Consider the following 21,425-nt stretch of genomic DNA (forward strand, 5'->3'; position numbering starts at 1 on the left):
CAGCCTGCAAAGCGATGGTGTGCTGCCTCTTTCTTTCTTTTTTAGCGGACATTTCAAAAGGCAGTATCTTATTCCAGCCTCTTCAGACTGGAGTGGGAATGCAGACCTCGAAACACCTGCTTCCCGCACCGGCAGCACTGAATGGCCGAGGAGCATGCGGCTGCTGAGCCTTTGTTTTGGGGCTTTCTTTTAACTACAAGGAGTAATCAGAGTTGGCTGTTAAATGAATGAGTTTGGTTGGAAGATAAGCCCGGACACCTGAGGTCTTGCATTCCCGGCAGGGCTGGCGAACACCAAAGGGCTTTTTCAACAGGCATCACTGGAAAGTCGCTATTATGTGTGAGCTTTACACTCAAACACCTTTGGACAATGAAGGCACCAGAGGACACTGCTGCTCCCGATTGTCAGCGGCAGAATAAATCTGTGCTTCCTGCAGCGTTTCCCTCCGCTGGCTGCAGGGCCAGCGCAGAGTGGAGAGCTTTGCAGAGGCACAAAAGGTCTCTCAATAGAGCAGGGGTCAAACTGCGGGTTCCTCCTTTCAAAACAGCTCCTGATCTCTGATGCAGAGAGCCCTGCAAGACCTCCTTTCGGAAATGGAGAAAGTGACATTGTGCTGCTGAAGCAAAGGAGAGAGGGAGGAGGAGGGAATCCCAAGCCCTGCTCCTGAAACAAGCCTGAGCTGATGTTTTCAAAGCTCCCTGCAGCACAGGTTTAGGTCCCCAGCTCTCAGTGGGACCGATGGGAGCTCTTGCCTTAAATCTCTTTGCCAGCCTTGACTGTGCAGAAGCGGGTCCAAATATCTGCAGCCGGCCATGGGTCCTGCTAGCCATGTACCCCATTTGGTACCCCATGTGTGTCAAAGGTTTTTGCTGGCCCTGAAGCCATAGGATGGTGTTGAGATGGGCTCTGGTACTGAAGGACACTTGTGATTGCAGTAATTCAGGTGGATCAGTGATGTGTGTGTCAGCACAAAGGGGCTGGCTCTGGGGTAAGCGTGTGCTCTTTGCAGAGCTGTGGGTCTGGTGTCCACAGCCTTTCCCAGGAGGCTGGTGAGGACCAGCAGAGATCTTTGGGATGGGCTGTTACACCATGGCATGGTGCTGGGAGCCTGCTCACTCTTCCTTCCTGTGGTGATGAACTGCACATGGATTTGCTTCTGCAAAGCAGATGGAGGTTGAGCTGTCTAACCTCAAAGTTGCTGGAGTCCCTACAGAAACAATGTCTGCCATGAAATACAATGCCCTTAAAAATAGGCCTGTAGTCTTGTGGTTGTCCTCACTTGCAATCCTGTCCTGTGACGGTTATTGATGGCAGGGATGTTTTGTACAGTGGTGTTAGCTGGACATGGCATCCCAGAATGGCTAACGGAGGGTGCATGGAGCAACCTTATGGCAGTTTAGGTAGTATCTGCATGAGTAGATACAGTGACACCGTAGAAATGGATGTGGAGAGTGAAGTATTAGTGCTAAGGACTTGATGTCCACGCTGTAAATGTTTTGGGGTTTGCTTTGACTAGTTCTGGTCAGATCTTGGACCCGTTAGTTGATGGGACATACTTTTTATTTGTACCCAAAGCCTGTGCTGTAGTCACAGCTTGAGAGGTGGGAGCCACCTGTGCAGTGGGAGCCAAAGTGCAGAAAGTGGAGAAGATCAGGACTTCTCCTTCCAAACCACACTTCTGATCCAAATCAAATCCTCTTGAGAACACTTTCTTGGAGTCTCCACCAGCAGCATTGCTGAGGGTAGAGTGATGCTCTGGCACCTTGTTCCTGCCAGTGTGTGCTGGGTAGCAAGTCTGGAAGGACTGATGGGATGTACAAACCTCCTTCTCTCCTGTACAAAAGGACACGCACCTAGGCTAGGTCTGCCAATACCAGCTGGAGGGGCCCACGCATCCATCCCCCACCAGATTTGAGTGTCCAGTGGGTGCTTTGTTCCCCTGCACACTGTGAACATCCCAGCCCTGGGGAAATTCAAGGCCTGGCAAGCCAAGAGCCACTCTTAGCCAATGTATAAATGGTTACAGCATCTGCACTTTGAGTCTCCTCCTACCTTTTTTAAGGCAAATGTTTTCCCCAGAGGTTTATGAACTCTTTGAATAGTGTAGAAATATGGCCATGCACATAGTGCCCTTCCTGTCCAAGCCCTGCAAAATCCCTGGCTGCATCACCCGCGCACAGATGGGGTCTTCAATGGTCCTGGACCCCAGCTACTGCCACTTCTCCATGCAGGTGAGGAGACTTTTGCAAATCATCTTCCTCCTATTTTTGTACCCACAGAAAAGACAGGGCAGCCCAGTTCTGAGAAACTAGCCCAGGGGAGCCTGAATTTGGCCATTGCATTCCCCATCTGTTAAGTACATCCACACAATGATATTTCAGTATGTGTCTTAAAACAATGATTTCCTTTTCTCTTATTGTTTCAAGTCCTTTGGATTCCTCGTGCAGATTAAGGAGTGTCCCTGTAGAGCTGAAACACAGCAGCAGAGCTTCTGGGGTAAATCGGATCCCGTCTCCCTGCAGAGCGCTGGCAGCGGAAGAATAGTGCTGCGCTGGCATTGCATATTTGCTTTGCAGCCGGGAGCCTGGGGAAAGAAAGGATCCAGCTTGTCCATATTGCATGGATGCAGCCGCCGCACTTGAAAGAGTGGAAGAAGGGAAGGGGAGACCCACCAGAAACTCATTGAAAACTGCTATCCATCTACAGCTTTTTTTTCTGTGCGATAAAGTTCTCTGCTTTCCTCTGTGCAGAAAACAGCATGTGGGGAATTCTGGTGCCAGCAACACTTTTTACTGGAAACCAGGATGTTTCTGTAATGAGGAAAGAAACGTTCTTGAGTATGAAGTTATCGAACAACTTGACAAATTCAGATGCGCTAAATCACCTGGTGTAAACATCTGTCTGGCCTGCTTTTATGTGCCTACAGCAAGGGTGGCTTACCTGCTTCTTGGTGAGATGTGATCTCTGTCTTCTGGTGCTATTTTTAGCTTGTATTTATTTGGAGGAGGCTGTTACAATAATCTAATTAGGCCTCACTTGCCTTTATTGCCTCTTAAGGCTGTTTTGGGGGGGGGGGGTGGTTAAAACACTGCTGTGGCTAAAGGTTATGCAGCACGCTATGATGTCAAAGCCCCATGTATGGTTCCCTTTGAACATTGGAGCCATTGGACCCTGGACGTTGGTACTCCTCTTGGCTGCGTTAGTGACTATCTTTCTGATGTTGGGGCAAATTGTTTATCTGCTCTGTTTCCTGTTTACCTTTTGTCCTTATGGACAAAGCTCTTCTGGGGCAAAATTGGCCGTTACTGAGTTTTCCTGGCCCTCATCTTGGGGTGTAGGGGAGGAGAGGCATGGCTGGGAGGTGTTAGAAAGCAGCTATATTCAAACGTAATCCTACTGACCTCGCTGAGACTGCTCATATGTTTTAAATTAAGTGTGTCCTTAAATATTTTCGGGAATCAGAGCTGGGTTAGTTTAGGCTGAATACATTAAGAAATGCATATGCATTTGGGACCAGAAGGAAACCTGGCTGTTTTAAAGCCATTAAATTAAAAGAACAAGATTGTGTGTTGGCTTAAGAGCTGGGAAACCAATTTTGAAGTCAATATTCCCTGTTGCTGAAAGGAACCCAGCACAGCGGCTGCACGGTAGCATGGGAGGGGAGCAGAGCTCCTGGGGGAAAGGCATCAACCTCCCTCTGTCCCAGCAAACCTGGGCACAAAGAAATTCTTGGTGCAAACATCTGCTTGCTTTGCATTTCCACTCTCTGCAATGATGCACTGTTTAGGAAGGTAGTTCCACCTGTGGGAACAACACCTTCGTGGCTTCTGTGCTCCCCTCCATGGGACAGCATCATGGAAATAGATTTGTAGTTCATACCAAAGGAAAACCTAAAGACAGCTTTGCAGAAAGTTGCTCATACCAGGATTTTTACCTACATCTTTTCCCGTTGAGTAATTTCTGTTTCATGAAAGGATACTTTATTTGGGGAAAACCTTTAGCTGTTTCTTTTGTTTGGCATCAAAGCCAGCTTAGAGGAGACTTTTTTTTTTTTTTTTTTTTTATAGCAGCCAGCTGCATTAGCAGTCTTGAACCATGTTCTTCCTTCTGCTTTGAATATAAAGTCTACAGCAAGGGAACATTAGTTTTTCATCTTGGCAATAAACAGTGTCTTAAGCTGCCAGTAGTGGAACTTGCCCATTTACTTGGGAGAGAAAGTCAAAATAAGTGCTAATGAAGAAAAGAAGCAAATCCAGCATTTCAGGTCCATGTTCCTTGTTCCCTATGAATAGGCATATACTGCTTGGAGCAGTTATGGTGGTGGACTGGAAATCTGCTGGGTGTTGCTTGTGCAGGTATAAATCCCACTGGCTGTGAGCCACTTCTTTCTTATCTGTTTCTCTGCTGCAGTGAAACAGCTTAAAATTCACCTCTAGGTCCTGAGGCAATGCTCATGTCCTTGTGTTGGCTTTTGCATGTAACAGCAGAGCATGCATTGGCTTTAAAAAAAAAAAAGGGAGGGGGCAGGGAAGAAGAAGAAGAAAAGAAGGTGTTTGGTTTGCACCAGGAAGGATCTCCTACAAACCTGAATGGAGTAAAATAAATGCTGTTTGGCTCTCTAGCCACAAGAGAGAGCTTGTCCAGTTGACAGAGCTAATGCCTAAATCATGGGCTAATTCTGCACAAGCGCTTCAGTGCCTGTGGCCAACATCCCAGAGGCCAGGGAGCCTCTTTCTGAACCAGCCAGCACTGGGAAATGGGTGGCTCCCCTGGGATTTGCTCTCTTGCATGAGCTCTTCATGGCCCTCGGCCACACATCGCAGCGCTTTTGGTTTTTGGCTGGTTCTTAAAGGATGTCCTGGTCAGGCTGAGCAGACACAGAGTCTGTGGTTTTCTCTCTTCCTGAGTTCAAGTCCTGTAAAGTGGGAGTAAGTGAAAGAAATAAGCCTTTGTAAACTTTTAGTTCACAACTGTTGCTGGGTCTTACATCTGTCCACTCATCCCAGTGCCTGTCATCACGCAGCTGCCACAACGCACTATTTATCTTGTTCTTTTTCTTTCTTCCTCAGTCTGGTTCCCCCCCGAATAGTCTGCCTTGCTGCTGGTTTCTGCTCCTTTTTTCTCTCCCCCTTGCTCTCTCCTTGTCTCTGTACTTCTTTTTTCTCGCCTGTACATTTGTTCACCACCTGCGTTCGACCAGGCTTGTGGCAAGAGCAGCTCACTCCCTTTGAGCCTCCCAGGGTCGTTCTCATCATCTGCAGGAGGGAAATGAGCCACGGCCATGGGACAAAAGTGAACTTCATTCCTGTGATTAGAGCACAGCGAAATTACTCAAAGGTCTGTTTAGAAAACAAAAGCCGGGCTCATCTTTCTTTTGAGTTTTAATTCACCAAGGTGGAGATCCAGCAGAGCTGGACACCCTGGGAGTCCCATTGAGCCGGTCTTGGTGCATCACAGCCCAGATGAGGAGTGTGGGTAGATGCTGTGCACGGTGACACTGGTTTAGCAAAGCTACTGAGCCCGCTGGCTGTTGTGGCTTCAGGGGGAATTTTGGCACCCAGTCCTGACTTCTCGGTGCATAGAGTTGGAGTAGATGATCTCCTGAGCTGCCTCCCTGCCCTTCATTTCAGATGAGCTACTCTGCCGGACTGTGATACACGGGCAAAGTGCCCTGCCCGACAGACAGCCTGGCAAACCTAAGAGGGATGGGGAGCATCCATTTCTGCCTGAGGTCTGTGTCTGCCCAGTTAGGACTTGCACGAGAGGAATCCCATGTGTGTGCATGAAGGAATGAACATAAAACCACCTTCTCACCCACTTTCCTGCATCCTCACCTCCCTACTTAGTGTTTCCAAAGATATCTTTGCATCTGCTCACAGATGATCTCAGGAGTGATTTTTGGAGATGAACAGGCTTTGCTGCTTCTACATCAGCTTTAGTTTTCCCTGTGGCACCCTGAATTTGTTTAAACTTGAAGTTCCAGAAGTGCAAAACCGTGGCAGAAGGCTGTTGAAACATGTACAAACTGGCAAGCAAAATACGCTGCATCTTACTGAGAGGGCCAAAGGTTTCCTTTATCTTAGTATTATCCTTCACTTATTTAAGGGCTTGAGTGCAAACTCAGAAGCCTAACTTTAGCAACTCATGTCTCTTAGCTATTTTACTTATAAAGAGCAAAAGGTCTTCTGTGTCCTGCTAAATAACTTTTTAACTGGAAAGATATGAGGTGAAGTGTGTAACTGCTTCATAGTTACAGTAGTGCGCTTGGGATTAAGCTTTGAATTTTCCTAGATATTCAGATAGCAAAGCTTTCCCCTGAACATGCTCTGTTTGTAGGAAGATTTGCAAACAAGGCAACATACAATCCTAAGGGGTTTTTGGTCAGAAAACAACCCTACGATTCTCCTTCAAGTGTGGATAAGTCATGGCTTACGTAGAGTTATGCTAAATTAGTTCTGATTGTAAACTGAAATTTTTATCTAAGAAATGAGAATTTTTTAGAAGATGCTCTCTGGAATCTGAGGTTGTGGTTTGCCATATTGTCAAAAGCCAAATACTGTATATAGCATAACATTCCTCTCTGTGTCTCACATCAGTTTTGGCCAACAGCTAGTCAAGGATGAGAAAGCGCAGAGAAGAACTGCTGAAGGCAAGGCAGTTGTCTTCCTCGTCCTGCTGCCTCCCATCTTTGCAGAACAGCATGTGCCTGCAGAGCTGCTACTCTCTCTGACAGACAACAAAGATTTCTCTTTCAGGAGAAAAGTCTCAATAGCCAATAGCTTCTAAGGTTTTCATAGTACCCATGCCAAACCCTAATTGGTTGTCTTAATCAAATGCCTCTTTTTTTGGCTTTGTGCAGTTGCTTGTTAAATATAAGAACCCACTGGTGATCTGACTTGGTCTTTGGAGATGACAATGTATATTTATAGATATAGATATAGATATACAAACACACATGCTTCTTAGTTCTGTGTCTTTTTCTGTGTCTTGGAATTCTTGTGTTGAGATGCATAGTGTAAAGAGGCATTAAAAACACCCATGGACATCTCTGTTTATTTTTTTAGCAACATTTCTAATTCCCATTACGTTGAGCCTCCTCCAAAAGGACTAGTGCAAAATGTCAATAATAGAAACCACTAATGCTCCTCAGCTCTTGCAGGGACTTGATGAAGTAAAGGACCTTCTTTTCCACATATCACTTTGGTTTTAGCTGTATGTTTCCTGTTAAACATATGGGTGTATTTCCAACATATGGGTGTTAAAAAAGAAGAAATTACCCCCAATGCTGCCTTATGAACATCATTATAATTCTTGTGAATTTTTGATGGTCGGTCTCTGGAGGGGGAGAAGGTGTGGGATTGGGCAGTGAAAACCTTTCTAGCCCTCTCCTTCTGTCCAAACTCATCTCTCTGGAAGCCGACCTGTTCCTAACCAGTGAAATGAGGGAGGCCAAAATTGGGATAGGACTGTGCAATGGTAACAAGGCAAAAAGTATAATTGTTTTTGCATATTAGAAACCATGGCCAAATATCTTGAAATATTGCTTAAAGCAATACTCTGGCTGCTCCCCTGTGCTTTGCTGGGCACATGGCTTGTCAGTTGGATTCAAGAGTAGGCAAAGAAATGTTGTGAGGTGGAGTGACAGCCATAATTGTCGGGGGGGCAGAACCCTTGAGAAAGCTGGTACAGTGTGTGTGTGGTCTCCTCGATGTGCCTTTCTCCATGTGTACAGGTGTACAAAGCTCTATGTATGAATCAGTTTGAACCCCAGGGGTCAGCTTAAAGATCTCATGATGAACCAGGTTGTGTTGAGAAGCAGGAAGAATTGATTCAGAAGATGTCGGTGCAGGAAAAATTAATCCCAAAGTGTTTTTAATGATGGTGGCTTGGAGTTTTATACCTCATTTACCTTCTGAAGGAAAAATCTGGTTTTGACAAAAAAACATTTTCACTCCAAATATTTAATTTTTACTGAAAATTGGAGAGGGCACTTTTGAGGCTGGGGCAAATGCTAATCTCTACATCTTCCTGAGTCTTCATGGGTGCCTCCCTAAAGTTGTATCACAAGCTGTGCATTTTTGTCCACAATCTGGACACTCCCCTTCCTCCTCTCTGGAAGTTGTCTTCCCATGATGCACTGCACTTTCTACCGCAGGGCTTAGGTCCATACAACCCTCCACTTCATTGATAATTGCCATAATTTTCAAGCTAGATGAGTTCTTGATGACATTAAAAGGGATGCCTGTACTCAACTGGATGTTAGCTATTTTGCTTCCAAGGGTAATTAGTCATGGATTTAAATAGAAGGATGTAATTGATGTACACATAGAGTGGAAGCACTTCTCTGCCATTATGGTCTGAAAACTCATATTTATTTGTTCATTCTGTCTGAACTTGAAGTAGCTCTTCTGTTAGCACGGTAAAAGGAGTAGGCTTTTTGACATAAGATTGTTCTGTGTCTTATTAGAAGCTATTTTCTCATTTCTGGAAGAGTGGGTAAGAGCAAATTACTTGAATTTATCATACTCAGAAAAGGAAAACAAAGGATGTTTCCTGAAGAGTTAAAATGTATTGCTGACATGATGGTTTTAACATTGATATAACATGGCAAATGTATACTGAGATACACCTGCACGTATGTAACAGAAACCTGTAGTTTGGAAAGGTTCTGATTCAGGATTTCCATCTGGGAGGTGCAAGATATACTGTGGTATCACCAGACAAGAGCACAAGAAAGATCTTTGCTTTGTCTTTGTAAATCCTTTTCCTCCACTGACCTTGCAGTTCAGGTTCCCTGTCTTCCCTTCTCTTCTTCCAAGTGACCTGGTGTGATAAGTTGTGTGATGACATTATCAGGGCAGTTGTCTTATCTTTCCAGTTCTGCATCCACATTTTCACTTAGCTTTCCACAGCGAGTTCTCACAGGAAAGAAACACCCTACACACAGGATACAGGCCAGTGTCATGTTGGTTGTTGGAGGATGTGGTGTCTTACAGAGTAAAAAGTATCTGAAAAGCTGGGCTAGGATACAGGAGCCAGCAGAGCTGAGCTAAAGGTCCCTCAAGGAAAGACGGGACCCAATCCAGGGCTCCCACATTCTGTGCGAGAGCCTGAGCCACCAGCCACTGAAGAATAGAAAACCCTTTTGTTTGCTGCTTCAGCTCATCAGATTTTGACTCAAATCCACAGATTTCTGGCTGACCTACGCTGTATTTCTGCATTAGTTTTATGAATAAGCTGTTGGGTGAAAAATATGATCTATGTGTAGATAGAAGTCATAGCATCAATTCCTACCATGCTCTCAATCTGACAAGAGTTAGATCTTGCTACTGTATGTAGGAATTCCCATTGCTGTGTGTACAAATGCTACTTAAAAGCTCTCTTTCATGTCTCTTTACTGGGCTACAGAAATGCCTTCTTGGAAACCTGTGCCGTCAGCTAAGCTGACAAAGGTTTTATTTAACATGAGGCAGAACTAATATCCTTTAAAGAAAGCTGCTATGCCGTTAATTGTCACTCTGGTTTGTTTCAGATGCTCGCAAGAAGCGTGCTTGGTTCCTCTACAAACACAACGGCATCTTTCACTCTTAATGAATAATGCACTCCAGATGTTCCACCCTGTGAGAATTTTTTGCGCACACTGCAATGCCAAGAGAAAAATAAAGCAGTTCAACTTATTTAACCCAGATCTCAGACTGTCTGTCTGCATCATCTAACTCCATCAAGCTGATGGAGCACATGGAATGGATGGAAAACATGTGGTTCCTATAGACTCCAGCATTTCATGTTGGTTAACAAATGTAGCATTAGTTTACCCAAGGCCATAACGGGCATGAGCTTAAACCCAGTGTATTCATGGCAGGTTCTCTGTATCTTTCCCATACCATATGATCGATACTCATGCTTTGCTACTCAGGCCCAGAGCCCTCGGAGAACTTTTCCAGTCGTCTTGTTTCTGCTCACAGTATCAGCCTGAGAACTCTCTTACTTATTTTCTTTATAGGCCAGACACAGAAATAGTGCCTAAGCTGCCCTGAAAAATGTAAATGGACTGCAATCCTTTTCTGCCTAAAAATTTTGTGAATGGCATTGGTACTTCTTGTGTTCTTTGCTGTAGCTCAAATATCCTAGTGTTTCCAGGCAAACAAAGGCTAGGGGCTTATAGGAGGGTTTTAAAGAAGCCCACTCAGGACAGGCTCTGAGCCATCCTGCACAGACTGTCTTTCTAAGTGAGATGCCAGCACCACCTTCCCACCACTGAGTGGTGATGGGAACCATTCAAGTGGACCATTGCAGGGAAGGGCAGGAAAACCAGGTGTAACTCTTGATGCACTGTAGAGCACTCTTTCTTCCAGCTGAGCATGCTGAAAGGGGTGAGGTGGTCTCTGTATTTAGCTTGAGAGTTTTCTGTGGTTGTTTTCAAGGGGGAAGAAGCACAATTTTGTGGTTCAGGTATCAGGACATGACTTCCAAACATAGCATAGTGACAAACTGCCCAGGTAATCCCACTCAGGTTGTATGGGAAGCTCATGCACTTGGCTTTGCCTTTACAGAAAATGGATGTGGGAGTTCCCGACCAGTCAGAGTCTTGAAGAGGGCATTGTTACAAGGATGAAGGTATTGTATTGTTATGAGGATGGTGCCTACGTGTATTGGTACTATTGTATTGGTATGAGGATATGTGCCTACGTGAACACCGTAGTCCTGCATGGGAGTGGAGAGTCATAAAGTTTGGCAAATAACTTAAAAATCCCTGCTGGGTTTCCAAAAGTCCTCCTCTCACTGTGTTCAGAACTCATTCTTTAAAAGTTATCTAGGTTTTGAACAGGTAATTTAGGGGAAGCCTGTGGTGCCTGTCTCGGGTACAAGACCCCAGACTTGTCTGAGTAAGAGGAAACCAGAATTACAATCAGTAGGACCTACTGTGCTAGTTCAGTGTATTAAGTCCATATCTTGCCCCAAAGCGTGAAGCAGTGCAAGCTGGTGAGAGCTCTGGTGTGCAGGTGTTACATACGGGGGCCTGCATTCTGCACTGATACCAGGTCTTCATCAGGAGTGCCCAAGACAGGCCTTCATTGCAAGAGAGTTGCACTGTCTTTACAAATGCAGATGGGAATTTTTTTTTTTTTCAGTGGCCACACAGTTGGGAGAAATTCTGTTTCTTATTGAAAGCTGGAGTTCCAATTATCGTTTGAAAATAACAAGTGTATGACTAACCCATTTTCCACTGGCTCCCCTCAGGGTCCTGGCATTCCCTGGTCTCTCCCAGACTGCACTGTAGGATACAGGGTCCTGATTTCATGGAGGTGCTGAGACTGTGCTTTTACTATGCCAGGCACCTCAGAGGTGATGGGACGTGTTGCTAGCACACTGACTGCTGTGCCCCCTTGCTAACCTCCCAGAGGCTTCTTTCAACAGAGTGACATCAGAGCAGAGCAGGTGCTCCACTCTGTCTTCTTATAGGACAGAGGAGAGGTCACCAAAGAAATTTCCTCCTCTATCTTAAGAAAGAAGCTTTGCAGAAGATGCTATCTGGTTACCCGTGCCCCATGTGTGCCTCTGTTGGCGCCATATCCATATGGGATTACACGTGGGTCTTTTGGCATATCCAACTCTGCACTGTGGCTTTCTGAGGTTCATTGAGGCTGGAGGACACTGACATTCTCTAAGCCCTTTTGGAGAGGTCTTAATTCCTTTGAGCTGTGCAAAAGATGCAGAACCAAAGCAGCATGCAAGAACAATCATTAAACGTTGTTAATTAGGATGTGTGAAGATGGTCCCTCTCCCCTTTTCCTTTGAAGCATGAAAGCCCAGAGGGAGCCTTTATTAAAGTCAACAAAGAAATCTCAAAGGAAAAAATTCCCTTCTTTAATGTGGTCACACACATCATCTTCCGCCTTGTGTGACCTGACATGTGAATGTGATTATGGGCTGTGTCGCATTGGGGCACAGGCGCACTGCACCCCGAGCCACGGTGGGGAGAGGAGGGGGCAGAGTCCACATGGCTGGTCTAAAACCCAGCCGCTTGGATACTCTTGCTGCTGATGCCAAAAATGCAGCATCTGGAGATTGCTTTTGATGGATCATATATTTTGTGTTAACTACCTTTGGTTTAACACGTTCTCTCTCCAAAGCAACCTCTGATAAAAGTAAGCTTCAACGCCCAGGGTAGCAGCTGGATATCCATCGTGGATGCGCCTGCTGGAGGGGTGGACATTGCAACTTCTTTACTCACCAGATAAGTTTTGTTTGTGTGTTTAAAAACAAACCGGAGTCTCACAGCAACTTGATTATGGTGGTGTTGATGGGCTCAGGAAAGCCCATCAGAAATACTGAAGATCCTGCCGTAGTTTTACTGGGAGTTGGGGTAGCAAACCTTGAGATTCAGCTCAGTTATGTGACAAGCAGTCACAGTGTTATTTCCCACTCAAATTCTCAAACAGCATCCATTTGTAGCCATAAATACTTTGCCCTCTTTAATCCCAAATGACAAAGACAGGATTTGAGAGGTACTGCTTAAGGAATTTTTGCTTTCTTCCTAAACCTTCCCTTATAGGCAAAGGTGGGGTGTGGTGATCTCTGATCCATAGGGTCAAAGACATGGGTGTCTTGCACTGAAGCTGTATTTTTTGTTGGATACAGGTGGTGAGGACAGGGCACAATATGTTGCACTATACTTTTGTGGCATGAAAATATGAGAAGGGGATGCCTTTCCCCTTCTCTGAGCTGCTCTGTGGGCTGGTGAGAGGAAATACTTGATATGCCATAGCTTCTCAGGGATATTTTTGGTAAACATGGAGATAAAACAGGGCAGGTCCATTACAAAATTCACAGAGTGGAGACTCTGTACCTGCATAAACTCTTCAGGAACATTGCTGGTTGTTGCGATAAGATATGTTTTATCCAAACAGATCTGATCTGATCTGAATTCTCTCAGTGCCAGGAGGCACACAAGGCGTGAACATCGTTCTTCCACTTCGATCGGTCCGCGGCTGCGTGCTCTGGAGTCCCAAGGGCCACAGCGCAGTCTTCGTCGGTTTCCCCCTCAGGACACGACCGATCCATCTCCATCTCCTCCTCCTCACTTCGTTACCGATTTTCTCCATCCCCGCCATTTCTGATGCTCGTCGTTTCTGCAACTTTCTATTTTTTTTTCCGGGAGGAGGTAGTTGGCCTGCTGCCCAACCCCCATGACTTGGAGGGCCAGTGGTTTTTCTGTCAGGGTGGCCTTCCCTTAGGCTGCGTTGGTTCACGGCACCTTCTTCAATTTTATCCGGTGCACCCTCCAGAGAGGGATCCCCTATCCACCACCCAGGGGACGCGCCTTCTAGCCGTGCAGCCCCAGCCGAAGGTCATCCAAACAGAAACAGCGCAAAATGTGCTGTTCTTGTCCTGCTCTGTGGCATTCCTTTGGTTTGGTCTGCCCATGTTTTTTCTAGAGAATTTTCAAAAAATACCAGGATTCCCCTCTCCCCCCCACCATTGTTAATTGAGAGATGGGGCAGCATCCTCACTGGGCTCTTCTATGGCTGATACTACCAACCACATGCCTCTCCATGTCCCAGAGCTAGGCTGTGAGCTTGGATTTTTCCAGCCAAAATTCTCCCTCCCTTTCTTTTCTCAAAAAAAAAAAAAAAAGCTATATGAAAACAAAACAATTTCCAAAGAGAAGCATCCAGCTGCTTTCTTCTGACACCCAGATAGCTTGGCGCATTCATCTAATCTTCTGCCTTGACTGCTGGGCTGGCTGGCCACATCTGAAAGGAGGGGGATAAGCCAGCAGTCAGAGCCTGTATCTGTGAGCGATGTTGGTGGCAGGGAGACTTTGGCAGTGGGTTCCTCTCTCACAGCCGCTTTTTTCCCCAGCTGGAGGCTCCAATTGTTGGGCGATGGCACATTAGCCTCCCCCCAAGCCTGGCGGAGCCCCACAGGAGCCGGCACCGCGCTGTGAGCAGACAATGCAATTAGCTGGGTTTCACAATGTGCTGCTTTGGGTGACCTTTCCAGGGAAAATAATTAGAGGGAGACCATGTCTGCCGTTGATAATTGGCTTCATTAGCTCTGAGGTTAATTTCAGGGATGTGCCCAGGAAGCAACAGAAGAGGCTCAGGGGAGGCTGCCCAGTTAATTACTTGTGAAATAAAAAAGTCCATCGGCTTTGTCCTTGCGTGTGTTGGGGAGTGTTTCATGAGGCAGCCTGGACCCATGGGCAGGTTGGACCTTTCTCTTGCCATCACAATGATGGTGCAGTGAAACAGCCTCTCAGAGTGGGAAGTTTCCAGCGTCTTGGTATGGACTTGCCTTACTGTTAGGGGATTTGAAACCCAGGGTCTGGATCTGCAAAGACCCACCTGGTTGCCACTGGCCACTTGCAAGCCAGAGGACAGGGCTGGCCTTGACATAGGCTCCTGTTTCTCGGAGCTTGGGGGGTGTAAAATGGACATCCCTTTTGGGTACCTGTTCTTTCTGGTGGTACTGAGGGTCCAGAGGATGGGAGCAGGACAATCAGGAGGGGAAGCACCCTGGGCAGCAGAGCCACAAACCCTCTCCATGCTGCATCTGGTCTGACACCACAGCCACAAATGCCACTTTCTGTGTGTCACTAGTGTGTCACCAGGGCTGTCCCCACATTGCCCTGGGGGCTTCTCTGCAGGACTTTGTCCTTCTCTACAGGGGCAATTGGAGACCAAACCTTGCATTTCCCACTGGGAAGACAATGCTTCCTTGTTGCATGTGCAACATCTCTGCCTCCATGGAGTCTCTTTTCCTTTGTCTGTCTGCTTCTGTCTCACCAAGGTAATTAGGCACTTGGCCCACCGACAGCCCCGTTGTTTGCAGCCATGCTGTCTCCAGGCTGGGAGTGGTGGGAGTGTGAGGAATTAAGACAGAAGAGTGTTTTGCAAAATGGATTGGGATGAAACTGTCCCCCTAACCCGGCTTGTCTCGGTATGCACCCACCAGGCTCAGAGGGGCTGGTCAGTGCAGACCTATTTCAGACCCATCCTGGGAACGGACAGCTAAATAAAACCCCTTTTTCCCCTGTGCTCGCCTGTCATTGAAATAGGCAAACTGTGGGCTCTCTTTTAGCTTTTCTTTCAAAGCTTTTGCTTCCATTTGTAACTGAATCTGCACAGGCTGTGTCTTCCACTTACCGGTGCTAAGCTGACTCCCAAACACCCACCACTTGGTTACGCCTTGGCACCTAATGTGTCAGCTGTCGCTTGCATGTGCGGTTTGATGGGGTTTGCCGAAACCAGGACTGGGGGAGGCACAGCCTCAGTTTGTTCCCTCACTGTTGCCTGAAGTTCTCATGTTAAGAGCTTGTTATTGTCTTGTGGAATGCGAAGGGAAGAGGGGAGCAGGGAGAGCAGGAACACCAACCCATGCACAGCCCTCGCTCCTCTCCTAACATCTATGAGAGGGCCGTAGCCAGAAATGGCAGCTCAAAGGGCATCCCTGAGGTACACACAGCATCTGAAGGGCACATGAGGTACATTATGTTTGCGTGGCACGCCTTTGTGCTATGAACTAAGGAGATGAGAGTGTCAGATGTGGGAGTTTCTCCCCATTTTTTGTTGAGAGCAATATCAGAGGAGAGCAAGAGGTCTTGGGTTTTTCAGGCAGGAGAGTCAAGTGTAAAGGAAGTGGGAGAGGAGCACTTGGGAATACATTCCCACAGCGAGCAGTTGTGCATGAAAGAGGTGACCAGGTCAAAGGAAAAGCATATAAACAATGCAGAGAGAGAATCTTCTTGGCTGCCAGTTTGTTTATATCTTGCAGGAAAGAGCTTAGCAAGCCGCGTGCATCTCTAGCTAGCTACGACACAAAGTTCCCATCCTTTCAAATGATAACATAGGCAGAGGACTCACAGAAGTCACGTCTGTATTTCCTGTCCCGATTTCGGCATAAGGAAATACTGTAGTTTGTACCCTAATAAAATGATCAAAGTTTTTTTTGTTTGCTTGGTTTCCCTTTCCTTGAGTGCACAATTCCCTGGGAAAGCTCTCTGCAGTGTGGTGTGGACAGTGGAAAGGGAAGTGTCTGGGATGTGTATGAGAGAAAGACCCTCCCTCTTGGCCCGAGTGAACCAATGCTCAAGCATGGCTGGACTCGGAGAGGCTTTGTGGACTGAGATTCAAAAATACATCATCTGATAAAGACTAGGGCTTTTAGGGGAGCCAACAGGACCTGGGCATAGATGTGCCAGACCATCCCAGTGGGTACTGGGCATTTTTATGCTCTCAAAGTTTTAGGGACATCCAACTCAGAATTTCCTGTTTTAGGAGCTGCTGTTTTGTCCCTTAATCCTGAGTGTTCAAATCAGCTCTCAGCACTCCTCTCCTCCCTAGCCTGTCCTCTTCCAGCAGGAAAAGCATCCACTGAGTGAAAGAGAATAGATTGTACCTTGATGGCAGAAACATACTTTAAGAGTATGTTGGATCATCTCCAGTCTTCAAATTTCTCATTTGTGTTTTGAGTCCCAATTCTGCAGCCTTTGTTAGTGATTGCAACTAAGCTAGTGTACATGATGTACTTCTCTGGACCCTTTGATGTGCACATTTTACGTGAGAATGTTTGTTCAATTTAATACTCACTAGGATGTTCTTCCTCTTGTGAAAAGCATCACTGAAATTCAGCATGCTTGAGAACAGCAAAGTCCTGCAAGATTTATTTGAAAAGCCTGTGCTTGATATCCAGTTGGTATAAATCCATCTAGCTCCATGGAAGCTGAAGCAGCTACACTGATTTCCATGAGCTGGGTGTACCACAATAATCTCGTTGCAGCTCATACTGCCACAACAGATATTCATAAAAGGTCTCAGAGCCACAAAAAAGTTGTTGCTTTCTAGTCCATGCTATAAGATCTTTTTTTCCCTCAAAGGTCTTAAAGTGAGACATGCTCATTTGTTCACAAACTGGTCCCAGTTTTTGCAACTGTGCTCCTTTTAAACATTTTCTCAGCAGTTGAGATGATTTTCACCCAGAGGGTTGTTTAATTATGGTTAATTTCTGCAGTTTGGAGGGCGGGTGGCTGGTGAGATCACATGGCGTTTTTTCTGCTCCATGAATCAAAGCCTTAAAGCTAGAGTTGAAGGACCAAGAAAAAAAGTTAATGAGTAACAGGCATCTAGGAAAGATCTTTGGAGAAATAAGTGTTTGGTCAAAATTAAAGAGGTCTCGTGAAACTTCTGGACATTTTCGCAACTCCCTGAATGCTTTTTAATGATCATCTTGGATTGTGAAGAGGCAGAAAGCTACCCCAGCACATTTACTCATGATACTCTTTGTGAATCTTTTAAGATTTTCTACTAGCATTAGTGCAAGTATTGGTTCATTTGCAATTAGTACTTCGAACACAGTCTTTTGTTCTAAATCACCCATTCATTTGCTCCCCCAGAATTGCATCTTTAGCTTTATAACCTCTCCACACATATACAGCCTTAAATCAACACTTGGCTTCAGGCTAGTGATATTTCTTTACCAGGAAAATATCTGGCAGCTCCTCCCCAGTGGATCTGAGAACCAGGCTGTACTGAAAATAAGGTTATACTTGGTCATTTCTCCCTGTGCTGTCTTTAGAGCGAGCATAAAGCTCACTGCTCCTTTATCCATGTCATTTACGGATATCCATAGTGCCAAAGGAGGCACATAACATATTGCAAAGGCAGATTATTCAGAATAAATCCTATGGTGAGTGTTGCAGGTTTGCAGGCAGATGGCTTTGGGAAGATTTGAACCTGAAATGAGGTTTGATGGTGAAGGTGAAATGATCACTTGTAAATGGACGAGAATGCGCTCCATTTATTTGGAGAACTGTGAGACTCACCTAGCATACAGGAGCTCTTTATTTGTCCTTCCCTGATCCTGCCCAACCCTTCCCTCACTTTCTCACTTCCCTCCCTTTCCTCCTTCCCTTCCTCCCCTTTCCTGGTAGTGAAATCAGTGACATCGTCCAAGGACTTGCTTTGAGGCAAAGCTGCTTGTTTCTTGGATCATGGGACACCACTGGGTGCAGGGAGTTTGGAGTGAGCGGACATGGCCCTCACCAGCCCATGGGTGTGTTTTCACTAGCTATGTTCAGAGCCATCCATTTAATCTGCAAATCCCATCCCAGTAAACTAGCCTTGTTGTGTGTTGATTTTCATTTCTGAGCATAAGCAGGAAACCAGACAATGTGTGAAAACAAGAAATAAGAAGACGACCTGTCTGAGTCTTGAACTAAGGTTTGATTTGCACTGAAGTTTTGGGTCAGCTCTCTTTTTTTTTTTTCTAATTAACTCAGCAAATGGGTGTTGGGTAAAGCACAACCTGTGTTTGCTGGGTAAGACCAGTGAACAGAGAGCTCTCGAGCAGAGCAGAGCTGGCATTTGTTGAGGGTGAGCTCACCGTCACGATGGGATTTTACTGTGCTTGGCTGCAGCCTCAGAGAACCACCACAGTGCAAACACTCGCTAGGAGTAAACATCTGGAGGCCAGAGCTGTTGCTTGGTCTGTCTGCAGAGCATCTTGCACAGAGAGGTCCCAATCCAGGCGAGAAGTGTGTAGCAAATAGTAACAAAAAGAAGCAAAGCGATTCTTGGCAAACACAGCTAATTAGCCCATCATTCGCTGTTCCCTGGAGATGATCTAACAGGGTTGTCTTCAAAATCCAGTGATTAAACTCTTTATGTAAATATTATTTTAGTCGTCTTTAAAATTACTTGCTCAAATGTCAAGAATGACATTAGTGTGAGAGGCTCTTCTTTCAATTACATTTCCTCTTTTCTCTTCTTTTTCTGTCTCATAATTTTTAGAGCCACCTGCGTAGATTATTTTTTAGCACCTTTCTGCTTTGTCATCAGGTAATCTTGTTGCGAGTGCTGGGAGGGGTTTTCTTCTTTTTTTTAATCTTCTGTAATGTCACTTTCTTTTTCCACGCTCTGAGCTGGAAGGATGTGATACCTTGTCATAACTCCAGAGCTTTGCACTTTCATTGTCCAATCTGACCCACATGGTTGAGTAGTTAGCACCTGGCCCTGAGGGTCAGGGCACCTCAACCTATTTCTAGGTCTTTCCTGTATTTACCGTGTGATCCTGAATGAGTCACGCTCTGAAAAACGTGACTGCAAATGGCAGTAATGAGAAATTCTTAATCTGTGGCTTGACTTGGCAGAAAGCTGGGTTACCCACACTGTTGCTCTCAGTGAGACTCCCTGAGTTTTGTACTTTGGACCCATGCTGATGTCCGCTGTCCTGGGGTTAGCGCAGGGGATGAATGCTGGTCTGCAAAGCACAGTGGCTTGTTGGGGAGCATGTGGCACCAGGGCTGTCCCACCTCCACTGCCTGCTGGTGGGTGTCCTACCAGCATGTGTTTAGGGGAGGTTTTTGAAGGACTCAGTGCTGGCTTTCATCTGTTCCTGTTGAAGACAGTAGGAAATATGCAGGGGTTGACCTCAGATTCCCCAAGCCAACCCTCACTGTTGACCCAGAACCACCCCTTTTTCTGTGCAGAAGTGGAAAGTTTCCCACATTTAGTAGTGTTGAAGTTCTCCATCATGTCACTGGGGGGGCTGTCAGGTTTGTCTAACTGGTGTCTGTAAGCCCTTTCCCCCAGACCAACACTTACCCCCAAGGATCCCGCACCAGCCAACACATCATTTCTGCATAGCCTTCATACAAGATAAATATGAGCCTCACAAATACCAGCAGAACTGGAGATACCTTTAATTTCTCCTGATTGTGTCCCCCACCCTCTTTCCCTATGGAAACATTGCTATTCCTTGTAATGATGTTACTTCCCAGAGGAAAATAAGTAGTTCACAGTCACACAAAAATAGTCTCAGGTCCTTGGAGCTCCCCATGCAGAATAATTTCTGTCCCAGAAGATCTTTTCAGAAAGTAGTAGATGGGTCCTTGCAGCTGGTGGGATTTCTTTCAGAAAAGCGATGACAACCTCCTTCAGCTTTCCAGTGCTCAAGGAACCTGCTAAATATGCCCAAATGTTGAGCAGGTAATGTTGAAGGTGACCTTGTTTGACAGCACCCACCATGAACCAGAGGCCATGACTGCCCAACAGTCGTGTTTGGTCAGTGCTGTTGGCAAGCGAGGAATTGCAAGAGAGGAACATTAATCTTCTGCCTGTGGCTTTGAGTGGCATTAAGAAAGCCTAAATCTCAAAAAAAAAACCTTAGTGAAACTTGCACAGGGTTTTATGCAAGCCTCAGCTGCTCCACCATGTTTGTGAGAGAGCCTCAGCTGGTAGAACGGGCTTTCCCCAACGGCTCTTCTCGTCAGCCACTGAATGTCATGAGCAAATGGAGATCGAGGGCCTTCCCCATAGACAATTTCATTTTCCACCATAGTCACACAATAAAACGCTTGTTGGGCCAGGTTACGTGCAGTGACCGTAACAGTAAAAGGCAGTCATTTGAAGAAGTACCTGAAACTTTTAAGTATATTACAGAAGGAGCAAATGAAACAGAGGATGTAGAAGGCCCACAGGGTCAGTCATCTTGTAAAACACCTGGAAAAGTTGTCTTTGTTTCATGAAACCTCTGCTTTCACAATATGGCACATGGTTATTTAGCAAGTCAACAGAGACAGAATTTCATGCTCTCATCTCCTTTGCGCATACTAAACGTATGAACAATCTATACAAGTGGTTTGTTTCCATTCTCCCGTCGTTGTTCATTGCCATATACTGGTGCACAGAGGCATTTGGACAAAGCAACTGAAGTTTATCTAATTTCTACTTAAAGCAAAAGCTCTGTAAAAGGTTCTCAGCTTTTTGGAGATGTTAAAGGCCGAGTTGTTTTCCCACCCCACTGCAAAACAGCAGTGCTTCCTGCAGCCCTGCTTCATCTCAGGGGTCTCCCCCAGCTCAGGCTGGGATTAAGGTTGTGATGAGGTGAAGGAGAGCAATTTCATGTAAGGATGGAGGAAACTGCTGCATTTTAGATGTGAGCTTATGGATGCATTGGGTTCCCTAGGTGCTAACCAGGCAGCCTTCCTCACCTCTGTGATGTACCTGTCCAAAGTGAGGACACACTGCTATGGGGAGGGAGAGGAGAGGAGGTGAAGCTGGAGGAATGCTGCCTGCTCCTGCTCATTGCATTTCTCATTAGTGGGAACAAGGGGGTCTAGGAGCCCTATTCCTGGCTGAATTTGCAAGAAACACCTGGGGAGGGCTTGTTTGTACTTAATAAAATCCAGGAATAAAAAAAATTGAAACCAGTCCCCAGTCAGCCCAAAAGGCGGGCAGATGAAAATAAACCAGTAAAGCATGGGCTGGACACCAGCAGCGTGGTGGGTCTTGCATGATGGCATGGAGCTTGTGTCATGGAGCCGAAGGAAGGGGCACGTTGCAGGTAGTTGTGGGACCCAGGATAATGGCAGAGCTCTGTGGAGGGCCAGAGAAGGTTGTACGACGCTTCTTGGGAGAAAT

The sequence above is a fragment of the Platalea leucorodia genome (genome assembly GCF_965183815.1).
Source record: "Platalea leucorodia genome assembly, chromosome: 9".
NCBI lineage: Eukaryota > Metazoa > Chordata > Aves > Pelecaniformes > Threskiornithidae > Platalea > Platalea leucorodia.